Here is a 26,602-nt window from a genome sequence, read left to right as displayed (position 1 = left end):
CCTATACTATTCCTAACAACCCCCATCTATTTTATACCTACCATTTGTGCTTCTTAATCCCTGCTCCTTTTCCCCCACTCTCGCCTTTCCCCCTCCCAGCTAATAACCCTCCTAATCATCTCCATACCTATGATTCTATTCCTGTTCTGGTTGTTTGCTTAGTTTGTTTTTTAGAGTCAGTTGTTGATAGTTGTGTATTTGTTGCCATTTTAATGTTCATAGTTTTGGTCTTATTTTTCTTAAATAAGTCCCTTTAGTATTTCATGTAATAATGGCTTGGTGATGATGAACTCCTTTAGCTTCACTTTGTCTGGGAATCACTGCATCTGCTCTTCCATTCTAAATGTTAGCTTTGCTGGATAGGGTGATCTAGGCTGTAGGTTCTTGCTTTTCATCACTTTGGATACTTTTTGCCAGTCCCTTCTAGCATACAAAGTTTCTTTTGAGAAATCAGCTGACAGTCTTATGGGAACTCCCTTGTAGGTAACTCTCTGCTTGTCTCTTGCTGCTTTTAAGATTCTCTCTTTATCTTTACCTTTAGCATTTTAATTATGATGTGTCTTGGTGTGGTCCTCTTTGGATCAAACTTGTTTGGGACTCTTCTGTGCTTCCTGGACTTGTATGTCTATTTCCTTTGCCAAATTAGGGAAGGTGGTTTTTGTTTTTTTGGTTGTTTGTTTGTTTGTTTTTTCCTTATTTTTTCAAGTAAATTTTCATTTTCTTGCTCTTTCTCTTCTCCTTCTGGCATCCCTATGATTCAGATGTTGCTATGTTTGGAGATGTCCCAATGGCTCCTTATACTATGATTGGTTTTGTTTTGTTTTTTTAATTCTTTTTCCTTATTGCTATTCTGGTTAAATGCTTCTTTCTTTCTAATGTTCCAAATCATTGATTTGAGTCTCATCATCATCCCCTCCATTGTTGGTTCCCTGTAGATTTTTCTGTATTGCACTCAATGTAACCTTCATTTCTTCCTTGTTTTTTTTTTTTAAGCTGTTGTCATACTCAATGACTTCTTTGAACATCCTGATAACTAGTATCAGGATGTTCAGTGATAACTAGTGTTTTGAACTGTAGTTATCTGTTAGATTGGTTATCTCCATTTCATTTAGTTCTTTTTCTGGGGGTTTATTCTGTTCTTTTATTTGGGCCATATTTCTTTTTCTCCTCAATTTGGCAGCCTCCCTCGGTTTGTTTCTGTGTCATAGGTGGATCTGCTTTGACTCCCTGTCTTAGTTGCATGGCCTATTGTGGAAAAGGTACCTGTATGTTGTGTGGGCAGGAGGCTTAGGGAATTGCCAGGGTAGGGCAACCCACTTCACCTTTTTGTGGCTCTATGTGGGGAAAGGGTTCAGAGAGGGGACAGTGCCTCTGCCTGGCTTCTGGGTGTTTGTCCAGCTCTCACCTTGTTTCCAGTCACTTCATGTACTCCCTGTATGCAACTGGTGCCCTTCCAGCTGTTGTGCTGGTGCTGAATCCCAGAGGGGGTGGATCTATGTAAGTTCTAAGTCCATGTGGACCCTTTAAGCAACTCTCCTGAAAAGCTGGCAGTTTCTCCCACCACAGCCAGAAGTTATGGGAATTTATCTTTTGGCACTGGAAGCTTGGGCTGTGTGGTCTGGTCTGGAGCTGGGATCCTTTACTTGTGAAGTATCCCTCCTGATTTTTGTTCACCACACATGAATGTGAGACCACCCATTCTGCCACCTCTCTGAACCACACTGGGTCTCCACATCTCTCCACCCATCTCTGCATCTCCACACCTCCTACCTGTCTGGATGAATGTGGCTTCTTTAAATCCTTGGTTATTGAACTTCCATATAGCTCAATTTTCTGATGTTTGGGTGTTCTTTGTTTTGAGGTCTGGTTGTAACTTTTTCTGTAGTTGTGTGAGGAGGCAAAGTGTGTTTACCTGCACCTCCATCTTGACCAGAAGTTCTGAGATTTGTTCCATGTTATTAAGTGAAGGATATTTCATCCATATTCAGATGGAATTACTGACAAACTGAAAGGCATTGGATAAGGGAACTGAGTTTAAGGCTAATAAGTCTCTCAATCTGATCCCTTACACTGAAGTTTAGTTTTATTGGCAGTACAAGGACTATGGCCCTGACAAAGGACCAAAACAAAAAAACAAACAAGAAAATAAAACAACTGGACTAATCTTCAACAGATGGAGTTCATCCAAAATTCTGTGCTTGCTCTTTCATCTTCTACCCCATCTATTCCAGTTGCCAAGGACTTGGTAGACAACAAATACTGTTCAGAGTGAAGTGGTATGAAAGCCAGTGACTGGTTCAGTTTATCAAAAACCACAGGTGACAGTTCCCATTAGAGGGAAACCTTGGGTGTGGGGGAAGAAAGAGGTTTGTGGAGAGAAATGGAAAACACCACCAGTCTTGAAAATATTTCAAATCTTTATACAGAGCAAGATTCCAGTGGGCTTTGGGTACTTGGGAATAATTGGTGATTTGTTTCTACTAAACTTCCACCTACACTTTACAAAGGAAAATGCTGAGTCCAGGGAAAAGAAAATTAGAGTGAACCTTAGTCCAAGCCATCTTTCTCTCTCATGAGCTACTGCAGCAGTAGCTCAACCAGTCTTCCTCCTGTCTGTTTTGACCATTATCTTATTAAAGTGTGAATCTGATCATATCCATGATTTTGCCTGTTTTTTTGCATTTAGAATAAAATTCAAATCTTTTAATGGGGCCTAAAATGTATTGTTTAATCGAGCATCTGCATCTTTCTCCAACCTCGCCTTGCTAGTGTTCACTCCACTTGCTGACTACACTCCAGACACACTAGTCTTTCAGTTCCTAGAATGTGGTCAAGCTTTTAACCACTGAAGGGGGTTTGTACTCTTGAGTGTCCCATAGCTACCAACCCTCACTCCTGTGCCTCTTCTCATGGCTATTTCTTTCCACTTCCTTAAGTTCCAGCTTAAAAATCTTTCCTGCCCCTGTCAGCATGGCTTGATTGGGCATCATCCCACAAAGTGAAAGGTTGCCAGTTTGATTCTCAATCCCTGGTTGGGACAACCAATTGATGTTTCTCTCCCTTTCTTTCTCCCTCCCTTCCCCTCTCTCTAAAAATAAATAAATACAATCTTTAAAAAAGTCTTTCCTGACCACCTTATCTAAAGTAGGTTCCCTTCAACTTCCATTCTCGATCAGCAGCTGCTTACTTCTTTCATTGCTTTCTATCAGATTGATAATTATTTTCTCAACTTGTTTTTTGTCTGCCTGCCAATTAGAATGTAAACTCCACGAAGGCAGGGATATTATCTGTCTTATGCACAACATTATGCCTCTAACACCCAGAACAGTGCTGAATACCTGGCAGATGATAGGTAAGTATATGATGAATGAGAGAGACCTGGAAATTGATACCATGATCAACAAGAACAAAATGTGATGAAATAGGTACCAGTTCCTCTTGATACTTTTGAGAAGTGCAGCTGTTCTTATAGCAGAAAATACTAAAATTCATATTGTAGAAGGTCTAAAGGATAAGTACCTAAAACCTGGATAGCTAATGCTGAGGATAAAATATCATAGGACATCTAGGAAAAAAAGTTCCAAAAATATATATTTCCTAGTTTATGATAGATCATTTATCCACCCCACCATCACTATTTATCTGCTCTCCTTCCCTATCTCAGCAGTTACTGGCTCCACCCTGGGACCAAACCAGCATTTTACATATAATCCTTGTTTCTGCCTTCTTTCTCTCTTTCATGTTTATTCCTGTTTTCTTTTGTTGCATAACTATCAAAAAACTTAGTGACTTAGGGAAAACAACTAGCAGCTTAAAACAAAAACATTATTTCTTATGGTTCTGTAAGCTGAATGGGCTGAGATGGGTGAGAATTGCTTGGCTCTATGATGTAGTTGTAGTCAGTGGCTGGGGTGGGTCATCTGTATGCTCGACTAGACAAGACATTCACAATGGCACACTCTCATAGCAGACAGTTGATGCTGGCTGTCCACTGGGAGCTTAGCTGGGGCTGTCAACCACAGCAGTTATGTATGTGCGACCTTTCCACTTGGCTTGCATTTCTCAAAGTATGGTGGTGGTGTTACAAGAGTACAAGTTACAAGAAATAAGAAATGGAAGCTTGTGGTCTTTTAGTGCCCAAAACTAGCAGTGTCCTTCCTGCCATTTTCTGTTTATCAAAGCAGGTATAGAACACACCCAAATTCAAAAGGAGGAGCTATAGATCACACCTGTCAAGGGGAAGAGAGTGAATGAATCTGTAGCCATCTTCAATCTGCCATAATTCCTCATTACTTTCTGGCCATTGCATCTCAGAAAAATCCTTCCAATCCCTTCTCTTCAAACTCACTGCCACTACCCTAGTATAGACACCATGAAATTTTTTCTTAGATAATTGCAAAAGCTTCCTAATTGGACACCCGGTCTTCATTTTGGGTGTCTCAAGCCTGTTCCCTATTATTCTTTATTACCCTTCTCTTAACATATATAACTTGGGTTCTAATTGGGTGTTTACTGCTCTGTTGTCTTACCAAGTTGTGTTCCTCTCAAGGGTAGTGCTCTAGTTTTTCACCCTTTCTTCCTTACCATCTAGAACATAGGAGACACTAAATAAATATATAATGGAGAGTTAGTAAGCTGGGAGGTAATTATGATGGCTCTAAATAGTTTATAAAACCTCAGCTCTATATGCAAAATACAGTGCACAAGTACATTTTTTTAATCCTCAGCTGAAGACATTTTTCCCCTGCTTTCAGAGAAGGGTAAAGAGAGAGGGGAGAGAGAGAAACATTGACTGGCTGTCTTGTATGTGCTCCATCTGGGGCTCAAACCTGCAACCTGGGTATGTGCCCTGACTGGGAATCAAGCCCACGACCTTTCGGTCCACAGGACAGCACTCCAACCAACTGAGCCACACTGACCAGTGCCACACGTACACTTCTTGAGAGAGGATCCACCATCAGATTCCCAAAGGGGTTAAGGACTCCTAAGTGATTAAGAAACCATTTATGTATGCATAAAGTAATGAATTCACAATATTCCTAAGACTTAGATAAAGAAAAATGTAAATTCAAGGATGAAACCAAGTATCAAAGACCATTTCAGTGGCTTACCCTAGATCACAGTTTTTATTGAATTCCTGTGTACAGAGAAATGAAATCAGTACCAGGACCAAGGTATATGGAAATACAAAATAATATGCAAAGTAGAAATCATTAGCAAGTGTCATTAGTAGCAACTCTGTGGAGCTATGTATATAATGACTAGGAATTGGTGAATGGAATGGGGCTCAGTGTAGTGGCAATGCTGTTGAGCCAAGTGTCCTGATTCTCAGAAGACTCATAAGCAAAGTGCAGGTGTGTTCTAGACCCCTTTGTCCTCCAAAAAGTTGCAGTTTCCTCTAGCACCTAATTATAGAGTAGTTGTGAAAAATATGGCTGCCAAGGAAAAGGAATGACAAATGAATTATTTCATCTTACTTACATGTTCTATCCTGAAAGACTAGAATGATCTCTAAGCTGTATGAGCCTTGATGTCTCAAGTCACAATAAAATCATTTACTTGAACGTTTCTTGTATTTATTTAAGTTACTTTGGTTTTAAGCAACAGAAACCATGCCACGTTATTTTAAGTAGAAAAGGAGAATGTATTAGAAAGGTATCAGGGCAAAAATGTAGACAGGTCTCTGGGAAGAACTGGAATCAAGAATCGAAAGACACTGTATCTAAACTCAGCTCCTCTCTGTATCACTTCATTATTTTCTCTCTCTCTGCAGGATGACTCTGTTTCTCTTGAATCTGGAGGGTAGATGGCTGGCAGCACCACTCCAGTGGACTACACAGTGTTTTTTCAGGCAGTCACACTATACAGCAAGGTTTCTCAGCCTCACACTATTGACATTTAGGCCAGATAATTCTTTGTGGTGAGGACAGGCCTGTGCATTGTAGGATGTTTAGTAGCATCCCTGACCTCACCTATGAGATGGTGTAACACCCAACCTCTCCCCTGACCTAGTTATAACAATCAAAATGTCGCCAGATCTTGCAAATGTCCCCAGGGAGCAAATTTCACCTCAGATATCTGAGACCTACTGGACTAGATCATCTAGGTTTTCATACTGCAACATCTTAACTAACAAGAAAATCTGATTGGTCCATCTTGGGCTCTATGTCCAACTTGATTCAATTAACTGATCCAATAGCCAAGACATAGAGTCATGCAGCAAAAATATTGTTTCCAGGAATCCACACCAGTGGAAGGGGTGGGGTCAGTTCCCAGAAAAGGGGGATGAACAGATACTCCAGTACGTGTACATTATATTTCCTTAACCACAGAAGAAAGGTGTTCTAGCCTGACTCTACTATATTCACAGGTGGTTTAGATGTATTTATGACATGTATATACCTTTAAATTTTTAACCCTGATCTTCTATCAGGTTTTTGAAATATAAATAGCTGATCTTTTTTTTAAAGATTTTTTCAATTTATTTGTTTTTAGAGAGAAGAAAAGGGAAGGAGAGAAACATCAATGTGTGGTTGCCACTCATGGACCCCCCTACTAGGGACCTGGCCCACAACCCAGGCATGTGCCCTGACTGGGAATTGAACCCGTGACCCTTTGGTTTATAGGCCGGCACTCAATCCACTGAGCCATGCTAGCCAGGGCTGTTCTTTTCATTTTTCCTTCAACAATTATTTACTGTGTCTCCTCTGTGCTAGGAACTGGGCTAGGCCCTAGTGAGCTAGGTAGATTGGGTCCTGTCTATAGAGGTTACATTTTAATTTCAGATTGATTTATTTAATGATTACAATGGTATAGTCCTACTTTGGATTTTTTTTTATTTTCAAAGCAATTTTACCTTTGAAATCGAATTACTACTTTTAATTTTAAAGTTTTAAAATCAATTATCTCTTCATACCACTGTGGGGTTATTGGTCTGTCAGAACTGAATGTTAGTCTTGGCATTCTAACCAGCAGTTTGTGAACAGATATCTGTATTTTACTGGAAGAGTCACAGCTTTGACCACTGAATCTCAGTTGCCCACAACCTTGGGGAAAAAATTCCAAAGTTAGTCTTGATTCCTACAAGAAAAAAAATATAACAAAGTATTAGGAAGAACATCTTGACACTTCTCAGATAACAGAAAAATAACTTACTGGGTTACTGGGTTGCCAGCAAATAAGGATTTAGTCTGCAGTGAAGGTTATACAGAATGGCTCTGTCAGATTAAACAAAAGCTGGGTTTATAGCTACTAATATGACCCCATTTCCCCAAACAGCATGCTGCTCCTCTAGCCCTGTGTTGTTTTTGTTAGCATCCCCAGTGTATTGGGAGACACTGAAGGCTCGTGTTTTTCAAGGAAAGAGTTCCATGGTCACATGAGTTTGAAAAATGTTCCCTGTTATATCCTCCTTAGGGAGAGTTACACTTATGATGTCAAGGGCTCTGAGAAGTTTTCACTACCATAGTGGCGCTGGCGAGAAATCTGGCAATATTTAATAAATTTAACGTGTGAGTCCTATATCCCAGTTCTCTATTCCTCGGTACGTATAGAAAAGAAATTTTCTGGTGTATAAGATGTGCTAAAATGTTCATCAACTTCTAATACACAGTAGCAAAGCCAGAGGCAACCTTTGTGCAGCAATCAGAAGGATTAAATTACAAGGTAGCTAAGTGGGGGAAGCTGAAAACAGTGTTGAGAAAGTGAGAAACAGCATGAGATTTCTAGTACAATACCATTACTGTAAAATTTAAAAACACATGCATATGTTATACCATGCTCAAAATACAGTTACCCAAGTGGAAGCTGAACAGTAAGGGCACTCAGAGTGTGTGCATGTGTGTGGGGCGGGGAGAGTGGGGAAACAGTAATAAAAGACTGAACTCGAGATGACATTTCACAGATTGGACATATGCTTTTAACTTGATTTCCTCCCCAAAGTCTGCTAAAATGGCATTAAAGTATTAAAAGGGACAGAACCCCATGAGTTCAAAGAGAATAAAAAAGGTAAGCCATTGAAAGAAGGTAATGGAATTTTGAAAGAAAGCAGATGGTCACATCCATCTGACCTACCAAGCCAGAGAAAGCTGAAACCTCAGGGCCTGCATGGAGGTAAGACATTAAGAAGCCAGTTCATTCAAGCTAGAGAAAGACCAGAAGTTACAGGAAACAGGTACCTGGAAGGCCAGGCCACAAGCTGGGGGTGAAAACGGAACTGGTTATATGAAAGGAGCACTGGGCTCCTGGCTCCCCTCCACCAAAAAAACACCAGCAGTTGACTGTGGACAGACAGATTGAGGTAGAAAGGTCCTGATTCTGGCACACAGCACAGGAAAGATACACCACATCCACACAATTGGGATTCTGGTGCCAGATGTTGATAATGGGGGAGGCAGGGATGTATATAGGAAATCTCTGTGTCTCCTACTCGATTTTTCTGTGAACCTGAAACCGCTCTAAAAAAATAGTCTTTGTTGCACACCAATGTTCATAGCAGCACAATTTACAATAGCCAAGTGTTGGAAGCAACCTAGGTGCCCATCAGTAAATGAATGGATCAAAAAACTATGGTACATTTACACAATGGAATTCTATGCAGCAGAAAGAAAGAAGGAGCTCCTACCCTTTGTGACAGCATGGATGGAACTGGAAAGCATTATGCTAAGCGAAATAAGCCAGGCAGTGAAAGATAAATACCATGTGACCTCACCTTTCCTTTAACAGGAACCTAAACAACAAAACAAACAAACAAGCAAAAGGTAACCAAAGACACTGAAATAGAGAAAAGGCTGACAGTTACCAGAGGGGAGGGAACTTCAGGGGAAAAGGGGAAGGGTTTACAGGAACAAGTATAAAGGACACATGGACAAAAACTAGGGGGTGGGGTGGAAATGGGATGGAGGTGGGAGGGCTGGGGGTGGGCTGGGCTGGGAGTAAAAGACAGAAAACTGTACATGAACAACAAAATTTAAAAAATAATAATAATAATAAAATAAATTGTCTATTAAAGAAAATAAAGCAGCTCTGGTCAGTGTGGCTCAGTTGGTTGGAGCATTGCCCTGTGCACTATAGGCTGTGGGTTCAATTGCTGGTCAGGGCACATACCTAGGTTGAGGGTTCAATCCCTGGTCAGGACACGTACAAGAGGCAATGTTTCTCACATTGATGTTTCTCTCTTCCTCTCTCTCTAAAATTAATAAACATATTTTTTAATTCCTTAAAAAAATAAACCCAGAAATTTTAAAAATGCTTTGGGAGAGAAGCTCATTTTAAGAAAATATAGCATTTTTACTTGAAAAAAAAATAACAGTTTCTGAGGCTGGTCAGCAGACTACTTGGTTTGCCCTGGAATGTGGAAGCACATCCACTAGTCCCCACACCTCCTCCTCTTCTCCCTCTGCCTTACTTTTCATGCCCTTTTCTCCCCTTTTCTTAGGCCTTTCCTCCTGTGGTAACTTTGAGACTTTCTCAAACTCTTGACATGAGAAGGTAAAATCTGCATAAGTGTGCTCTTTGGAAACATGGCATAATTAAGTGTTTCTGTCCTCTGAAATGTGCCATAAACTTCTCCTGCCTCTCTCTGTCCACTTAGTGCTGTCATATGTTTGTCAGGGCTCTATTATCTCTCCAGGGGATCTGCCCACCCCAGTGCTAAAAAAATCCTCATGATGTGGAGTAAAAGTGATCTGGGATGTGGACTTGAGGGGTATGCCTAGCTCTGTAGTACTCCTTCATTCAGCTCATGCAAGTGCCTCCTGGGAAAACTGCTCTGAAGATGAGCATCTTGGTCAAACAGCTTTATCTGCATATTGTAGTCATTTGACTCATGTCCTTCTGTGGGAAGTATCTGGGTATCCTGTGGTGCACAAGTACTTTCCCCTCCCTTCATGTGATGCACAAAGCTAACCTTGACTGACTCTGTGGCTTAGCCTAGTTGGAAGGAGAGAAATCCCCTGCCACAGTCTCATGACCTTAAGAGCCTAACATTTCCAGGATGTTAGAACATTACAGATTTCACCCATCAAAAGCCAATGTTATATATTTTGTATTCATTTTTTATTTGAAAATAACAATTTTTAAAAATAGATGATACTTCAGAGTATACAGTGGAAAGTATCGTGTGTTCCTTCTCCCCAGATGTCCACTCTCCACTGTTAAGTTTCTTATGTGTCTTTCCAGAAACATTCTATATAAACACAAGCATACATCCACCTGTTTATAGATGCACAGTAACACCAAGGGCAGTGTAAGTTACATTATTCTGCCCCTTCCTTTTTTCACTTAACAACATATTTTACAGATTGTTTTGTTTCTGTATGTATAGAACTCATTCTTTTGAACAATTGCATAGCATTCTATTATTCAGCTATGCCTTTTTTTAGGTTATGGTATATAGGGTCTGGTCTTACTTGAAGCCTGCTTGAGTGTGGTTGGTAGAGTGATAATATGGGTGTGATAATTTATAGTTTTAATTTGAACATTTCACCTAAAATATCATATGGTATGCTTGTGTGTTGTTATGTTACAGAATTACATGCTTATGATTTTTCAATAAAAAATTTTATAATTAAAAAAGGGGGTGATATTTGGGCCAAATCCTATATATTTAAAAACTGAGGGTAGAAAACAATTTGGAGGCACTCCATGTAAACCTCTAAATAAAATAGTAACTGGCACCTTTTTGGCAAGGCTCTGCATTACTGGGAGGACAAACAGTTTCCCCCAAGGGCATGTAGTGGGTTGAATGGAGGCCCCCAAAAGCCTCATGTCCTAACCCCTGGAAAATGAGAATATACTCTTATTTACAAAAAGGTGCTTTGCAGGTATAACTAAGTTAAGGATCTGGAGATGAGATCATTCTGGATTTAGAATGGATCCTAAGTCTTTATAAAAAGCAGAGAGAGATTTGAGATTCAGAAACAAAGTGAAGGCGGCCATGTGAAGAGAGGGCCACGTTTCCCCACACAAAAGCCTGGAGCCACCAGAAGCTGGAAGGGGCAAGGAAGGATCCTCCACTCCTCTAGAGCCTTCAGAGGGAACATGGCCCTGCTGACAACTTAATTTCAGACTTTTGACCTCCAGAATCATGAGAAAATACATTTCTGTTTTTTTTATGGCCCCCAGTTTGTGGTTATTTGCTAAGGCAGCTGTAGAGAACTACTATAGTACACTAACCTAGATGTTGGGAGTCCTAACCTCATTCTTTTAAATCATGTCATTGAAAGTATGCCCAAAGCCAAGACACCTACTTATTCTGGATCTTGGTTTTCTTCATATCTAAAAATGAAGAGATTGGGCCAAATAATCTACAAATTTCCTTGTAGGCCAAACTGTTTTCAACCTAATTATGTAAAAGATATGCACCCTTAGAAGGTGAAACAACACATGGGCATGCATGATGGATGATAAATCAGTGAAAGGGCCATGCACCCCAAGTTCAATGAGAGTGGCTTCCATGGACAACGTGGTGAAGGTTCATAATAGGGTGGAGGAGAGGAAGGAAAGCCATGCTGGGTGATGACTGAGGTCAAATGTTAAGGTGTGAAGTATGATGAGTGATCTAGAGAAAACTTGATTCAGAAGGGCTCTTACTGAACCGGGACTTGTAACAATAAAATTATTTCCCTTACTTTGGGCCAGAGATAAGTGGCATTAATGAGCAGAAATTTGTCCTGAGGAAGTTAGCTTTGACTGTAAAGGGGACAAGAAAATTTGGGGCACTTTAAGTTTGGGGAATCATGGGAAACACTTGGAGAATGAGCTTTAGTTTTCCAACCACATGCAATTGGGTAAGGTAGACGGGGAGTGGGGTTATCTTCAAAATTGCACACAGATCTTGATCATTAGAAAGAAACCAAGGAGAAAAGTACTTATTTCACCAATGGGGTTTATTCTGGGTGATGAGCATATTTTGGAAATAGATAGAGGTGCACAATATTACTAAATGCTACTGAATCGTTCAATTTAAAATGGTTAATTTTATGTGATGTGAATTTCATCTCAATAGAAAAACAACACAGAAGCCTATGAAGTTGCACATGAGTTATATAAGTATAAACCACAGGAGAAAACAGGTGACTAAGTGTGTGTTAGGTTCAGGAAGGCCTCTCTGAGTAACAAATTTTCTCTGCTGATGTTTTGTCTGAGTGACTGAGGTAAGTGCAGTTGTATGTAGGGCCCCAAAGTTCTTGTTGATTTTGAATTTCCAAGGAGGCCAGTGCTTCTCCCCATGGAGGTGGGTCTTCATTTCAGGGTCAGACCTGGAGTCCGGGCTGTGTTTGTTTGAGTCATTCTTTGTGCATGTGTTACTATGATTTAGAAGCTGGGATAAAGAGCTATTATCAAAGGACTGCGTGTTCCCTGCTCGATCACGGCGGGCCTGCACAGCATCCCCAGAGGCCACAAGTTTACCGGGCAGGAACAAAGCTGCTGTTGTGTGGATGAAGCAGCTAGAAAGGACATTTTTCTCCGGGGTGAACTGCTGGCCCTGCAAGGCAGAAAAATATCTTTCCATTTCACAGAGTAGCTTGCTTCATGTCTGAGGGGTGGTGGGCCATCATGTCCACTCAGGTCTAGTCAGTATGGAGTGGAGAAACAGGGAAGTGAGGAGCCACTGGTTGCCCTGAGCCCCAAGGTTAGGTTGTCCAAGTGTTCAGGCCAAGTTTGAAGTTTTCCTTGGTAGGTCCTGGCTGGGTAGCTCAGTTGATTAGAGCATTGTCGAGCTACTTGCAGGTCTGAACCCTGGTCAGGGCACACACAAGGATCAAACAATGATAGATTAACAATAGGGTTGTTTTTTTTTTAAGAATCAACCAATGAATGCATAAATAAGTGGAACAACAAATCAGTATTTCTCTCTCTCAAAAAATCAATTAAAAAAAAAAAGACTTTCCTGGCAATCCCTTGATGACTGAGGACAGAATCACAGAACCAAATGGCATACGCTCCCCAAAAGGAGGGGCAGTTGGCCTGGCAGAGGTGAGGCACGGCCAGTTCTGCCATTGTCCACCTCCTCTGTCATTGTAAAGCCCCCATTCAGTTGCCTGGCCAAACCTGCCTGTTAACAAACACCTGACCACTCCTGGCTTCTCTTCTTCGCTAATGACAACCACTTGTTTTGTATTCCATTGCTCCATTCTTGCAAGGTCTTCTAACAAAAAAATCAAACTAGTTTCAGTTTCTATTTTGGCCAGGCACTAAGTAGGTATTTATCATATGGTGGTTCATTTAATCTTTGTTATTACCACATAAAGTAATATGTGTATTACTAAATCCAATCTATAATTAAGGAAACAGATTCAAAGAGATTGAGATTTGGCCAAGGTGAACAGCTAGTGAGTGGTGGGATAGGATTCAAACTCTAAATTTAATGTTCAATAAACTGATCCCTGCTAATAAACCAAATATTGGAGAAATTATCCCTTCCAAGTGACATAATGTTTCAACAGAGAACAAGTAACAGACTTTTGTGGTAGTAGTGGTATGCAGCGAGCTCTCACTTAACAGCATCAACAGAATTCTTGGAAATTGCCACCCTAAGAGAAACAACATATAAGGAAGCCAACTTTACCAGAGCTAATAGGTATAAACAAGAGTTAAGTTCCTATGGTGTAGTCCTGGTCATGGAAACATCACCAAACTTCTTAATAAAGACCTCGAACATTTCTAACAGTAAACATTGAAATAAATATGAATTACACATATATCTAAGAAAAATGACTATGAACAAGTAAAATTATTATTTTCCTACCTGCTGATTGCAGTTCAGGGTCCAGGGTGCCAGAATTGTTCCAGAAGCTCAGGGCCAAGGCAGGATCCACCCTGGACAGGTAACCCTTCCATCACAGGGCCACTCACACCCACCCACAGTCACTAGTCAGGAAACGATGTAGACACGACATTGACTTCATCTGGACATCTTTGGGATGTGGAAGGAAGCTGAGTTCCCGGGGCAAACCCATGCAGAAATGAGAACATACAGATGAGGCTGAATGAGCACAGGTACACTGAAGGCACTTCCTTCACCTTCTTACCTTATACTGGCCCATCCCTGACTTAAGATTTTTTTACTTTACGATGGTGCAAAAGCGTCTGTATTCTGCTGATACACCTTCAGCAGAAACTGGCCAAGCTAAAGTATCATTTTCAGTAGGTTAGGTGTATTAAATGCAATTGACTTACAATATTTTCAACTTTTGATGGGTTTATTAGGATGTAACCCCATCCTCAGTGGAGGACCATCTGTACACTGGAGAACTGAATCAAGAGTAAGACTCACCTGAGCTCAAGGTGAACTGGAACGCTCTTCCCAACTCACTTCAGGTGCTGTCTACTATGAAGCCCTTAGACTACCACAAAAGAAATGAAAGTGTACGCATATGATTGCACAAAAACCTGGAAAAGAATATTGCCCTGGCTGGGTAGTTCAGCTGGTTGAAGCATCATCCCATAAACTGAAATGTTGTGGGTTCGATCCCTGGTCAGGGCACATACCTAGGTTCTGGGTTCGATCACCAGTCAGAGTGTGTGTAGGAAGCAACCAATCAATGTTTCTCTCACATCAATGTTTCTCTCTCTCTTTTCACCCCTCCTCTCTCTCTAAAAGCAATGAAAACATTTTCCTCTGGTGAGGATAAAAAATAACCTTTAAAAGAATGTTCATAGCAGCATTAATCATAATAGCCACAAGAAGAAAACAACCCAAATGTCCATCAACTGTGTGGTCCATCCATGAAATGGAAATTCTGGTACATGCTGTAACAGGAACCTTGAAAACATTGTGCCAGTGAAAGAAGTCAGTCAAATAAGATCATGTTAGTTGATTCTAGTTATATGAAATGTCCAGAATAGGCAAATCCATAGAGATGGAATGTAAAATAGCAGTTACCAGGGGCTGGAGGTGGGAGTGAGGAGGAGTGAGTGTGATTGCTAAAAGGCATGTGGTTTCTTTTGAATGATGAAAATGTTCTAAAATGTGTGGTGATAGCTATATTTATCTGTGAGTATACTAAGAAACACTGAATTATATACTTTAAATGGACAAGTTGTATGGCATGTGAATTGTTTACAGCTGTTGTTTTTTTTTTTTAAGTTTCCAGAAGCCACTATACGCCTTCCCATATTTCTTTTCATGCATATTAAACTTAATTACTTGAGCCCTGGCTGGTGTAGCTCAGTGGACTGAGCGCCCACCTGTGAACCAAAGGGTTACAGGTTCAATTCCCAGTCAGGGCACATGCCTGGGTTGCAGGCCACATCCCTAGTAGGGGATGTGCAAGAGGTAACCACACATTGATGTTTCTCTCCTTCTCTTTCCCCTTCCCTTCCTCCTCTCTAAAAATAAATAAAATAAACTTAATTACTTGAATAGCAACTTTTAGTAACCTGATATATATTTTTAAATGCCTCATAAGTATTTTAATACTAAAATAGTATTTAATATCAATTCTTGAGTTTTCTAAATATATAAGCCATTTAATTTCTTAACATATGGTTTATATTTTCACAAAATAAAATATCTACAAGGAATTTTACATCCCAACTTCTTATAATAATCCAGGCCCTTAATTTTTTAAAAAATTGATTTTAGAGAGGGAGGAAGAGCGAGAGAGAAATACAGATTTGTTGTTGCACTTTTTTATGCATTCATTGGTTGATCTTTATATGTACCCTGACCGGGGATTGAACCTACAACCTTAGCATATTGGAACAATGCTCTAAGCTACTGGGCCAGGGCTCCAGGCCCTTGATTCTATCTTTATGTTTAGTGTTAAGAGTAATGTGTTTGCAGCATCTGCACTTGACATATCTTATAGGGTGTCAGTAGGGTGGTTCTGCATGAAAAAACAGTCTACTTCCTGCCTGGCCCCTAAGGAACAGAACACAGAGTGAAGTAAAATTACCAGTTAGCTATCACAATGCAATGGACACCCAGTCTAGCAATGCCCGCACCACCCATCCCTAGTATTCCCATGTGCTGTTGACTGAATAGCTTCCCAAAGAGGAAATGAATTCTACCCTTGAGAAAAGTGTCTGACAAAAAGAGCCTCCTCCATACACCTTGACTGGAGATTAGAGCCTTTTGATTTTTTAGGAAGACATTAAATTATAAAGCAACTAAAGATTCTTAAAAATGACATTTTGGCATGGCTGTTGCTGTGTGCTTTATATTCCTTCACAAAACTAGTCATGCCCACTTTTTAAGAAATGTCGGGACCTAGCCTTACATAGTGAGATTCAGAGAGAAGTTCTTGATTAAATGATCGACTGATGAAAACCTGTGTACAGATGGACAGAGGTATGAAAAAAAAACATGAAAAAGTAAACATACTATATTTTTGTAATGAGATTATGATTAAACTGAATTCCCTAAAATTGCTTTTTGGTATGATTAGAATATAGTTAAATGAAGTTTGGGTTAAAATACTCACTTGTACCCTGACCTGTATGGCTCAGTGGTTAGGCATTGTCCTGCAAAGCCAAAGGTCACAGGTTTCGATTTCCTGTCAGGGCATATGCCTGGGATGCAGGTTCAGTCCCTTGGTCAGGGCACAAGCTAGAGGCACCCAATTGATGTTTTTCTCTCACATCTCCCTCACTTCCCATCTCTGAAAATAAACAAATAAGATCTTAAAAATATATTCACTTGCAGTTATACCCACTGAGTGGAACCCTTCACAGCAGTTAAAAAGTATAAAGTATGTATATAAAGTACTAGCATGGAAGCATGTCCAAGATATAGTTATGAGAAAAGAGAAAGTAAATTTCAAAAAGGAAGTACTTAACTACAGTCATTTTTTTTATTGTACCCTCCCTGCAGTGTGTATTAGATTCAAAACATACAGAGATCTGGAAGCTGTCCACTGAGCCATTAACTCTGGTTGTTCGTGGGAAGGAGGAAAATAGGGAACTTTCCCTTTCTGTGTTCATATTTCTATACTGTTTGCATTGTTTACATGTATATGCATATATCCCCATTTGAGTAAACTTTTAAAATGTATTCTTTAAGTTTTTATTCTTTTTTACATTTTTTCTCAATTTAATTCTATATTAATTTTGTGGCTAGCAACAAAAAAATGGAAATCACCCATTTCAGCATTACGTTTTGGGGGAGGAATTTCATTTTAAAAATCTAATTCTTAGAACTTGTGTTGAAGTTGAGACTTACAATTTATAATTGAACAATTTCAAACCAGCTCTGTGTGTGACTTTTCAAAGGTCCCCTAGCTCTCATGATGGAAAGAGCAACTCTCTATCAAACAGCTTCTCCTTCTTGCCTCAGTGAAAATATGAAATCACTGCAGGCATTTTCATCTGCATAAGTAAAAATTTCCTTTCATTAATCTGCCTTCTATCTCTTATTTGCTATTTATTTGAGAGGAAACCTATGTGTATATTTGTCTTACTGTAGTTGGCCATCAGAAAGAATGATGACCAACCTTAGAGGAGATAACAAGAGGAAATGGACTTAATTGCTGGTGTTGTTTTTTCCTTTAATCCTCACTGAAGGACACACTTATTGATCTTAGAGAGAGGGGAAGGGAGAGAGAGAGAAACGTAACTTGACCAGGGATTGAACTTGCAATATTTTGGTGTATGGGACGATGTTCAACCAACTGAGCCACCTAGCCAGGGTATTGCTGGTCTTTTTATTAACAGGTATCATGTGAAACACTCTCATGTGTTAAAAAAAAAAAAAAGAGTAGTTAACTGTGAGTCTTTGTTTCTTCTAGGTATCCCTCAATTTTGAGGCATAGGAGTTGGTTCAGTGGCTCCTAATGATCTTTTCTCATTCTGTATGTGGCTCCCCTGAAAAAGCACCCCTTCTCTCTGGGTGCCTGCTTTTCCCTCAGGAGACACAGAGCAGACAGAATGTCATCATGATTCTTTCTCAGGGAATACCCTTTCAAATATTGTTCCAAAGGAACACTCTAAATCATAAACTTCACCTCATTCCTGTCAAAGATATTTTTTGAGCCTTCCTGTAGAACTAGATACTTCACTTATAGCCTTGAACATATTTACTTGCCACTCTGCTAGGGGGGCAATCTGTGTTGTAATTTGCCCTGAAATCTCTATACTAAAGAGTGGTATCTTGCTTCCCACTGAAAATAACTTGTAAAGAAGAACTAGTTCTAGAAGTTCTAATGGGCCAATCATTTTGAAGGGCATGATTTGCCTACATATTGAACCTCCTCATCTTTGTGTTAAAAGGGAACTGTTTTATCTCTAAGATCAGGGAGAATTTTTTATTGCAACCCCTGCCCCATTCTTGGGCACGAGCAGATAGGCAAGAAAACCCCAATAAGCTAGCCAAAGTTGCTGCAATCATTTATAAAGCTGAGACGACTGAGAAGTTCATGTCACATCAGTGGCTTCTTTTCCTGACCCACCCACACTCCCTTGTCACTTGAGAAAATATGGTGAAGACACATTCACCCGCTAACACAGTGCGCTGACCTCAGAAGGTTCTAAGTTACAGGGTCTTAGGTCCTGCTGTCAGGTCATGGCCAGTTGAGCCCCCTTAGCTGGTTCCTTGACATGGCATAATGAAACCAAGTTCAAAATAAAAAACACCAATAAGCAAAACAGGGGGGGAAATGTGGTCCAGCAGGTTGCCTGTTGTCATGGCAAACCATTTTTGGTCCAGATTGACATCTGAAATCTGAACAGTGGAAGTGTTTTGTTGCTATTACGGGGGTGTCATATGTGCTGAAAAAATAAGTAAGATCTCTGGAGGGTAAGTTCAGTCTTGCTGAGAAGTTGCACATGGTACTGAAGCTAGTGAGAAAGGCCAGAAATTTATCAGGTTTTCTTTCACTGGATTATATTCAGGCAATTGTGGTGAAAACTGAAATTCTAGCCCAGGCACAATTCTGGTACTTAAAAGAAAGAAAAAACCTCCCAACTATTTGGAAAAAGTAGCAAATGCAGCTGATCCATTCCTGTGGAACCACATGACATTTGTGAATGTTATACCCTGTTTACAGGGCAGCTGCTGCTCTCTGAGACACTTGCTCTAAGGGCTCAGCCAAGTTACTGAACTTTGCTGAGCATCGACTAGAATCGATGGTTTCTTCAACTGAAAAATCTACAACGTGAAACATTTTGATACTGCTTTCTGTGTTGCTATTGGGGAAACCAACACCACACAGCAAGTCATGGAGATACTTTTAATGACAGGTCACAGACAAAATAATAATACTGTAGTAACAACTCTTCATCTAGTAGCTTCTATGTGCCAGGCACTGTACTGACAGTACTGCAAGGTGGGTCTTGTGGCTTTTTTACAAATGAGAAAACTGTGTAACTTTGTCCAAAGTCTCATGAATAGTGATTTAAACACAGAGTTCTCTGGTGCCAAAGCTGTGTTCTTTCCTCCCATTCCACCCACCTGTTCTTTCTCGCTACTGAGGGCCCGATCTCTGGGAATACAGGAAGACATTTTCCAGCACTCCTGGGTCTGGGTGGAGCAACCTGTCTGGTTTGCTACTGGAATGTGGCCAGGGTTGAGGTGGATCATGTACAGGCCTGCCCACAGAAGAGCCAAATGACTTTTCACGCCATCTTTTCCCAGTTTGTGAGACCAGAAACCAAGATCTTCAGGTGGTGGTACACTTAGTGGACAGCTGCTCAGAAGAGACAAGGTTGCTATGTGAGTTAGCATCTGATTCAGTCAGGGTTGCCAGACCTTGAAAATGAACATACAGGACACACCCAAATAAATCTGAATTTCCGATCAACAACAAATCCTTCTTTAGTATAAGTACATTGTGTGCAATACCTGGGCCATACACTAAAAAGGTATTTGTTGTTAATATGGAATTCAAATTGAACTGCATTTTATCTGGTGCAGTATTGTGATTTATGAAATAGTGGGTCTTCACCAATAGTTCCTGGCTCACAGTTCCCCAGACCCTTGGAATGTCCTAAGTGCTGAGAGTGAAAAAGCTGTCTTTTGTTAAGGAGTGACTTTGGATCCTGCCCAAAGGTAGGGGCTGGTTGTCAGGAGAACCAACCCTATGATTAGAGGGTTGGAAATTTCAGTCTCATCTCCCTTAACCCTCCAGGAGGAGGACAGCAGCTAGATGTCGAGTTCAGTCTCCAGGGGCCAATGACTTGGTCAGTCATGACGACGTCATGATCCACAAAGCCCGGGACAGCTCATTGGCTCTTTTTTGGAGCTGATACATTGGAGAACAAGAACGCTTCCCAAGCTTCTTCTTTGGGGACCTCACCCTATTTCTTCATCTGGCTATTGATTTGTACCCTTTATTTTCATTTGTATAAATAATAATCTAGTGAGTAAACAGGTTTTCTGAATTCTGCAAGCCATTCTAGCAAATTGAATCAAATTAATTGATTCAGGGATTATGGGAATCTCTGATCTAGGGTTGGTCGGTCAGAGGTACGGGAAACGATTTGGACTTGCAATTGCCATCCTGAGTTGCAGGAGGTTGGAGCCCAGACTTGTGGTTGGCATCTGAATGTCTGTGTGGGGGTGGTAGTGGGACTGAACCCTTAACCTCTGCTGTGGACTCAAACGCTGTCCCCTGGTAGAGAGTGTCAGAATTGAGTTGAAATCTTGGACACCCTGCTGGTGTCTGAGAATTGTTTTCTGGTGTGGTAGAACCCCAACCCAAGCTGGGACTGGGTCCAGGAACCCTATTCACCTGACAACCCCCGTTTCATTATATCACATCCTTGATGTTGACTCTGTTTAATTAATTAATTAATTAATTAATATTGAGAGAGGGAGGGAGAGAAACATCAATGTGAGAGAGAAACATTGATTGGCTGCCTCCTATATGGGCCCCAGCCAGGGACCAAACCTGCAACTTAGGCATGTGCCCTGACTGGAAATCAAGCCTATGACCTTTTGATATATGAGACAATGCTCCAACCAACTGAGTCACCCTGGCCAGGGCTATGCTGACTCTGTTTAGAATGCTCTTTCCCATCATCTCCGCAAATCAAAATTATTTCCATCCTGCAAATCCCAGCCCAAATGCCACTTCTCTCATGAAGCTGTCTCCTGTAGTCCTTCCTGTGTACGGTAGCTTTTTCAAGGCCCTTATCCACCAGGTCCATCACACAGTTCACTACAACTCTTGCTCTTTTAGATCATATTCTTTTCTGGGGGGATTTGAGAGAACAATTTCTTGTTATAATAAACAGGAAATATAGTACAAGATTCCACTGAAACTCAAATAGTTGACTGAATATGGTTGAACTTAAACTTTCAAGGGAAATAAGAGGGTCATACAAAGCTAATGTATGAAGAAGGTCAAGATTGGTTGGGAGTAAACATAAGACTTGCATTCAGCATGGGTATCTTCTGACCCTTCTCTAGCAGGTATCTGCTATAGTTCCCCCATCTCTTTCCCTTCTGAACTTTCTACTTAACCAAATGGCTTTTTCCCCTCTACTCCAGGTATATGGCAAACCAATAGTGTCCCTTTATACATGATGCAAAGCCAAGAGGAAAGTTTATAAATCTTATTCCAGGGTAGAAAGTGTACACATACCCAACCCAGCACACATTATGTGGTGTCAATGTACATGGTAGCAACTTTACTCAAGTGAGAGCTGCTACCATGTATAACCTGTTATGCAGCCCTGTTGCTAGGTCAGTGTTTCTAATTTACTGTATGTGACAGAATGCATTTTTGAACTCCAGATTTTCTAAACACTTCTACGAGGCTTGATACAGAATAGAATGGTATCTCGGAACCTAGGCATTAGGGAGGAACATTGATGGGTTCTCTCTGGGAAGTTTTCAGGGGTACAGAGATAAACAGAGGAGACGTTGATGTTAGAATGTCAGAGCATGGATGGCAGGTGAGGGATGGCAGAGGTGGACAGAGGGTCAACATATGCAAAGAGAAGTCTTGAAGAAGGAAAAAGAAACCAAAACAACAAAATGAAACCAAACCCAAGTCATAGGGAAAAAAAGTTTCATATAATACAATATCAAAAAAGTAAAAGGAACACACTAAGTGCACAAACTGGTGACAAGTCCATAACTTATTGTGATGTTTAGAGAGGGAGGGAGGGAGGGAAGGAGGGAGGGAGGGAGAGAGATAAAGAGAGATCAGGTAGGTTTCCTCTCATTTGTTATCGCAAGGTTTTATGACATGATAACTTTAACAAGAGTCTCTCAGAGGAGGGCAGGCAAGCTTTAATCATTGTTTTCAGGATCTGTCTGTGCCACATAGGCATCCAACTCAGCCTCCCAGTGTCCTTTTGTTTTTTACATGTATGCATTCAGCTGTCTGTCCAGCTGCTCCTTGGTTAGTATAGTGAGAGCAAGAGCACCTCTCCCTTGTCCACAGACATAGCCTCGGCCTCAGCCTCCAAAGCTCTCTTTCCCAATCTATCATACCCCTACCTCTACCACCAATTCTGCCATGGCCCATAGTTCCATTTCTTGAGCCTCTCTTCTAAGGACCTCTACAACTTTGAACACCACCTCTTCCCAAGCCCATTGTGGGAACTATGGCTTGTCCACCTAGGAGCAGGCTTTGACCAGTGAAATCTTGCCCCTAAGAACATCTCTATGTAGTCCTCCTCTGGGCAAGACTCTCTGGATTGTGGGCAGGCCTCATCTTCCCATCACTTGCCTGGCCAGGGCCTCTATAGGGTGCCTGGATGTTACTCTTACCCAGGTGCTGCTTTAAACTCTTAGTTGAATGGCACCACCCTGCAGATGCCCAGCCACAGCTTGGACATATATCCTTCCACAGCCACTGTCCAGACTTGCATGTAAAGTCTGCTTAAGTTTTGATGCTGCCTAAATGGAGGGTCTATTCTCCATCTTCTGGGCCAGTCTTCTCTTTCTGGCACTGGCTAGTTCCTGTTGTTGCTGCATGGAAGCCAGAATATTCACTGGCATCTCTGTTTGTTTTTCAGCATATAAGCAAAGTGCTCATTTAGAGACACCTTGGTGGTGCTTTTTAGCACAAATTTTGGTGCTGAATGTGTGGCCATCTTCATATTCTGAGAATCAGAGGAAAAAGATGCCAGTGCTCCTCTCGGGGGTGTCATCATGGTGGCAGCAGGCAGATCGGGCTGGTGGAGACTGAGTTGACGGTGGAGGTGCTCAGGTTAACTTGTTTGGAGGATGGTTAGATACAGAAGTGGTTGACTGCTAGGTTAGCTTGTTGTTGATGGCTAGCTATCTGGTCAGCCCCTCTGCCTGCTCACCCAGTCTGCCCTTTCCTGCCTTTCCTCTGTCCTATCACAGCCGCTGCCTGCTTGGTGTCCAAACCTAGACCAGATTCCTGAGGTCAGAGACATTCTTAGTGCAGTAATCCTTGCCTATACCATCCATTCATTCAACAGATTTAAGAGGGCCTACACTATGCTAACCACAGACATAAAGACTGATCTTACAGTGGGGTTTACAGTTTTTTTAGGAAAGATGAATTTTATTCAAGCAATCCTGAATAGTTACATGAAGAAATATTACAAAGTGCTACAACAGAAAGGCCTCATTTAGACTGGGGTTAGGGAAGACTTCTCTAGGGGATGATATTCAGGAACCAGTACCAATAGAGTAAACCACATGACAAGACAAGAAGAGAAATTTCCAGGAAGATAGAGGTAGAAAAAAATTTGGTCTGTTTGAGGAACTGAAAGGTCTGTGACATGAAGTGTGATGTAGAGAGAGGGACGCTCTACACTGATGTACATGAGGCAAGCTTGGCTTTGTGGCCTTGTAGGCAGCTTACCACTGAGTTTTATCTCAAGCGAAGGATTGTGAGCCAGGAAAGGACATGATCTAATCTGTCATAGGCCTTTTCAGGCTGCTACATGGGAATTATATGAAGGGAAGTACAAAAGTGGAAGTAGCAAGACCAGTTAGAGGCTATTATAGTAATTCAGGCAAGAAAGTGGCCAAGTCTAGGTTTGAAAAGTGGTCACACACTATTTCCGGTCCCACCCCCTGTTTTAAAACTTGACCACTCTCTGTGAAGAGGCGGAGTTTATTTCCTTCCCCTTAAACCTCAGACCCAGACTGTTGCATTTAAGATTGTTGATCAGCTTTGACAAATGGGATATGGGGAAGTGAAAGTGCTTGATTCTCAGCCGGGTAAGAAAGGTGAGCAGCTTCTGCCTACATGCACACATACCCCTTCCCCACAATCCCATATACTCACCCTGGGAACCAGCCTCCACCCTGTGAAGCTCACACCAGTCTGTATGGAGAGGCCTCTGGGAGGAGCCCATGTGAAAACCTCAGGCTCCAAACAAGAGCGGCATGGACCACCAGACACAACTGAGACCACAGTCACCGTGAAGCAGATATGAGTTACCCTGACATGCCTTATCTCAGTTTCCAGCCCACAGAATCCATGAGTGTGTTTTACCCTCTTAAATTCTGCGGTCAGATGTTATGCAGCCACAGCACCTGGAACAAGAGGACACAGGCTGGAACTGGTGTAGTGACAATGGACGTGGAAAAAAACAGACCTATTTGAGATGCTGAAAGGAAAGAAAATTTACAAGATGGTCACAGAAGGGACAGAAAAATCAATTGAGAAGGCTCAGATGGAATACATTTTTAAAAATTTTTCTTTACATTTTTAATGATGAACTTTATCTTGAGAGCTTCATTCATTTGATTTAATAACCTGATCTCAGGGATTGGAAAATGTTTACTAAGGTCATATCCTCTTGTTGGATTGTTCCCTTGATCATTATGTAATGTCCTTCTGTGTCTCTTATATAGTCTTGGTTTTAAAGTCTATTTTATTGGATATAAGTACTGCTACCCCAGCTTTTTTTCCCTTTCCATTTGCAGAAAAAGAAAGAAAGAAAAGAAAGAAAGAAAGAAAGAAAGAAAAATATCTTTTTCTATCCCTTTACTTTTAGTCTGTGTGTATCTTTCAATCTGAGATGTGTCTCCTGAAGGCAGCATATATACGGGTCTTGTCCCTTATCCATTCAGTTACCCTATATCTTTTGGTTGAAACATTTAAGCCATTTACATTTAAGGTGATTATTGATAAATATGTACTTAGTACCATTTTATTGTTAGACTATTTTCCTCTTCTTTTTTTTTTTCCTTTCTTCTTCCTCTTAAAGCAAGCCCTTTAATACTGGTTTGGTATTTATAAACTCCTTTAGTATTTTCTCATCTGGGAAGCTCCTTATTTCTCCTTTGCTTTTAAATGTAGCCTTGCTGGGTAAAGTAGGCTTGGTTGCAGGTCCTTGCTTCTCATCACCTTGAATATTTCATGGCCCTTGCTTCTGGCCTGAGATGTTTCTGTTGAGAAATCAGATGACAGTCTAATTGGTGCTCCCTTTTATGTAACTACCTGCTTTTCTCTTGAGGCTGTTAGGATTCTCCCTTTGTTTTTAAGCCTTGACATTTTAATTATGATGTGTCTCAGTGTAGGCCTCTTTGGGTCCAACTTCCTTGGTACTCTCTGAACTTCCTAGACTTGTGTGTTTTTTCCCTTCACCAAATTAGGGAAGTTTTCGGTCACTATTTCATCAAATAGGTTGTCAATCCCTTGCTCATTCTCATCTCCTTCTGGTATTTGCATGATGTGAATGTTGTTATGCTTCATGTTGTCCCAAAAGTTTATTAATCTCTCCTTATTTTTTAAAATTCTTTTTCTTTTTGCTGCTCTGCGTGGGTATATTTTTTCTACCTTGTTTTCTAAATCACTGATTCAATCCTCTGCTTCATCTACCCTGTTTATTCCTTCCAGTGTATTGTTTATTTCAGATATTGCATTCTTTATTTCTAACTGGTCCTTTGTTAATGCTGTTGAGTGTTCTTATAATCATTACTCTAAATCTCTCATAAATTGCTGTCACCATTTCATCTAGTTATTCTTCAGAATTCTCTTGTTCTTTCATTTGGGGCCTGCTTCTTTGTCTTCCCATTTGGCTGTTTCTTTGTGTTTATTTCAATGTATTAGGTAGATCTACAAAGATTCTGTGGCAGACCTATGTCAAACCCTGCATGTGGCTGGCCCTGGGAAACCTCTTTGGAGCTATTAGCGATCCACAGCTTGTGGCTCCCTCTGCTGTGCCTAAGTGTGTGCAGAAAGAACCAGGCTGCACACCGAGGTTGGCTTTTACCAGCACCAGGCCCAGAGGAGGGACAGCTAAAGTCTCAGACCTCCCAGAGATTCACCTCTGCCTGCAGGCTTTCTGCCTGCAGTGTCCAACCCACAGCCTGTGAGCCAAATGTGGCCCAGGATAGCTGTGAATGTGGCCCAACACAAATAGTAAATTTACTTAAAAACTTTTTTTTTGTTCATCAGTTTTTGTTAGTGTTTGTGTATTTAATGTCTGGCTCAGGACAACTCTTCTTTCAGTATAGCCCAGAGACACCAAAAGGTTGTACACCCCTGCGTAGGATTAATCAGTGAATGTCTTCCAGCTGTACTCCTCAGCATCAGGGCTTAAGCACCACAGGGTGGGGCAGAGTAATTACTATGGTTGGAGCTATTGCTTCCCCTCAGTTGGATGCCACTTGGAGAAGAGTGCTGTGCCTGAGAAAGATGGCCTCTGCAGTATGGGGAATGACTCAGCACAGGAATCCTGGTGGCTCTTCCTTCAGTTCTCTCCCTAGTGCCACCCA

General features: G+C 41.0%; 1 pseudogene; it reads right to left on the bottom strand.

Annotated features, from left to right (window-relative positions):
• Window positions 1-22,180: 22,180 nt before the first annotated feature.
• LOC123831299 lies at window positions 22,181-22,989 on the bottom strand (annotated as a pseudogene).
• Window positions 22,990-26,602: the final 3,613 nt, after the last annotated feature.

Source organism: Phyllostomus hastatus, unplaced genomic scaffold, assembly GCF_019186645.2.
Source record: "Phyllostomus hastatus isolate PE091 unplaced genomic scaffold, TTU_PhHast_1.1 phas_scaffold_1674, whole genome shotgun sequence".
NCBI lineage: Eukaryota > Metazoa > Chordata > Mammalia > Chiroptera > Phyllostomidae > Phyllostomus > Phyllostomus hastatus.
Note: the sequence above shows the minus strand (reverse complement) of the source record. Positions and strands in the feature narration are given on the sequence as shown.